The sequence below is a fragment of the Myotis lucifugus genome, unplaced genomic scaffold, assembly GCF_000147115.1.
Source record: "Myotis lucifugus unplaced genomic scaffold, Myoluc2.0 scaffold_57, whole genome shotgun sequence".
Lineage (NCBI taxonomy): Eukaryota > Metazoa > Chordata > Mammalia > Chiroptera > Vespertilionidae > Myotis > Myotis lucifugus.
The window spans coordinates 6,749,524-6,752,779 of record NW_005871105.1 but is presented as its reverse complement, the minus strand read 5'-3'; the positions used below and the strand labels follow the sequence as shown (position 1 = coordinate 6,752,779).

General features: G+C 38.9%; 1 non-coding gene across 1 annotated transcript; it reads left to right on the top strand.

Annotated features, from left to right (window-relative positions):
• The first annotated feature begins 2,495 nt into the window (after positions 1-2,495).
• Positions 2,496-2,567, top strand: TRNAE-CUC. Its single transcript has one exon. It is a non-coding gene; the product is annotated as a tRNA-Glu (tRNA).
• The last annotated feature ends 689 nt before the right edge of the window (positions 2,568-3,256 follow it).

The window sequence follows — 3,256 nt, the reverse complement described above, 5'->3', positions numbered from 1 at the left end:
AGATACAGAGAAAACAAATATGGCAAAATAATAACAATTGGTGACTATATCAGTTCTGTAAAATAGAAATATAATGCAAGCCACATATGTAATTTTAAATATTGTATTCTAGTAGCTACATTTTAAAAAGTAAAAATAATTAAATTAATTGTAATAATATTTTAACTCAACATATTAAATTATTTTAAGATGTAATCAAGGTAAAAATATTAAGGTATTTTACCTTTTTTCCAAAATAAAGCCACTATGCATTCAACACTTATAGAATATGTAAATTTGTTCTAGTCACATTTCAATGCACAATATAATGTGTTTCTGGTGCTACTAAATTGGATAGCACAGGTCTAGATGAAGGGTATATGTGTGTTCATTGTCCTATACTTATCATTTTCTATATGTGTGTTCATTGTCCTATACTTATACTTTTCTATAGGTTTAAGATAAAAAGAGCAAAAGGGATATAGATATTGTATAGGCACAGACTATGTCTAGGACAGTGGTCGGCAAACTCATTAGTCAACAGAGCCAAATATCAACAGTACAACGATTGAAATTTCTTTTGAGAGCCAAATTTTTTAAACTTAAACTATATAGGTAGGTACATTGTTATTAACTTAATTAGGGTACTCCTAAACTGGCCTTTGCTAAAAACGTCCTCAATCTGATTGAGGTACGTTCGCTGAGGTCGACCCCTTCCAACTCTCCCATCCACACTCGTCTTGTATACTTGTTGCGTCTATTTCCTTTCCGAAAACCGACTTCTGCACATGGGCCACGCAGTTTCAATAGCACTGTACGTGCGCACCCGCACGTGGTATTTTGTGGAAGAGCCACACTCAAGGGGCCAAAGAGCCGCATGTGGCTTGCGAGCTGCGGTTTGCCGACCTCGGGCCTAGGAGGTTACAGAAGAAAGTGTTAACACTGGTTACCTCTGGGAAGGAAAACTGAGGAATGATTGGGGCTAACAGAGGGATGGTAGTTTTCACTGTAGCCTTTTATGCCTTTTGTACAATATTGTACCTAAACCTATTAAAACCTCATCTAAATGTAGTATCTATTTTATCTTTTTATTCAAGACTAGATATGCTATAGATAGTGATTATAATGTTGTACACCTGAAACTTATGTAATGTTATAAATAAATGTTACCTCAGGGTTTTTTGTGTGTGTTCCCCCCCCCCCCCCCCCCCAGTTTTTGTTGTTTTATTTTAAACACAGAAACTCTGATGTTAAATTCTGGCGACTCTTAACTGAGAGGTAAGGGCTCCATCTACTGAACTCAATTTCCTAAAACTTCCTTGTGGGATAGAGGTTGTGTGTCTCCTATAAAATATAATAAAGTTTAGACATTTCTCCCGATTTTACCATCTTTATTTATTAGCACTAATAAGTCCTATTAATCTTCCTGTTTCCATGCTCTTAAATAATCTTTTTCAAGAATCTCTGAGTTGCTGAAAACAGGAAACAATATGCAAGCACAGGCTCACCTAACTTCTACGGTGATGGATGACAGCAGTTTACAGCGGCGCCGGATGTCGTGAGCAAGTTCATGACAAATTTCTATCTGTTTTACTTAAGCCTCCTTGCGTCTTGCAGAGCAGCAGGGTCTCTTGGGCTACATTTGACTGTAACGGTCGGCACTTTCAAAGCCGAGTTACATCCTATTGCCTTCTACCCGTATTTCAGGAGCGTTTCTGAATCCAGGGTGGGCTGTAAGATTTCTTGACTCATTTGGCAATTACATCATTTCCTGGCCGCGTCCGGTACAAAACGCGGAGAGGCGACGCAATGGCCCAGATAATAACACTGTTTGAAAAATAGGAGGATAATGGAAACAGGGGGTTTGGAGGGCTTATTTGGATTCGGTTGCAGAGGCCCTGGTTCTGCACCAGGCAGCACCCACAGGTCTCTTAGCTGACTCCCAAATACATACCGTATATAACACCACGCGTCCGTAAGGCACGTGGCCCTTTGTCACCCACATTTACAGAGCATAGAGCCTGCGCATTGTGCCAAGATGTGTGCGGTGCCGCACCCAGCTCTACAGCGTGCAAGGTTCTCCGCCGGTGGCTTTCTATCGTCAGATTTAGTAAACTGTTTAGTGGGACTTCACGTCTGCTGCAGAGAGAAAGACAGATAGAGGTTACATTTAGAAAGAGCAACAAGATGATTAAGAAAACAAGGTTCTGAGCCCTACTTTAACATTTGTGTAGGTGTAGATATTTACATGTTATGTAATTAGAAAGCAATTTCAGCGCGTCTTTTCCAGCATCGGAAGAGATTTGGATTTGGAGGGTCCTTTTTTTTAATTATGATTATTATTTAGGAGCCGCTGCGGAGCTCCGCTGACGCGGAGAATTAGCTCCAGTTTAGGAGACTGAAACCCAGAACAGGACGGAAGTGGGGCGGAGCCTGAGGACAACAATCTTATTTTCTATTGGGCAGGTTTTCATGATAAAGCACCAAGTGTGATTTAGGAAACGAAGCTGACAGGTTCCCTGGTGGTCTAGTGGTTAGGATTCGGCGCTCTCACCGCCGCGGCCCGGGTTCGATTCCCGGTCAGGGAAGGTACATTTTTATGCTTTTCTTTTTATGATTGCTGCTATTTTTATTAATCACAAAAGTTCAATTAGTTTCTAAGTGTTATTTAACCTAAGGCTTAAAATATGTCACACCTATGTACAGGCACTATTTACATTAGAATAAATAACATAAAGATCTCTGATTCTACTCTGGAGTCCAGACTCTTGCCCAATGTATCCTACTTCCTGCTCCTTTCCCGGATTCTAAAGTACTCTTAATACATTTGTCCACAAACATGCTAAACCACTTCTAAAACTGCATGTTCTAGCTTTTGAAGACAATCTGGATTAATTTTTTAAAGTTTTTGTTTAATCTTGAGCCATGTTTCACTAATAACAGGAGGAAAATTATTTTAGGAGGGATTATACCTATTTTGCATCATGGGCCGAGAGGAGGGGAGTAAAGGGGGTGGGGAATGGGAGATATCTGTAATACTATCAACAATAAAAATATATTAAAAAATAAAAAGCAAATCGGAACAGGATAATCCCATTTTATATGAAGTTTTAAAATGCTAAATTAAAAATATTGTTTCTTGATATGTACATAGATATTAAACTATAAATGAAAACAAGATAGTAGTTATTCCTGGTTAATGGAGAACATGGAGAAAGAATTTGCAAGAAGCATAAAGGTGTCTTTTAAAGTACCGGTAGTACTAATCTGGGTGGTG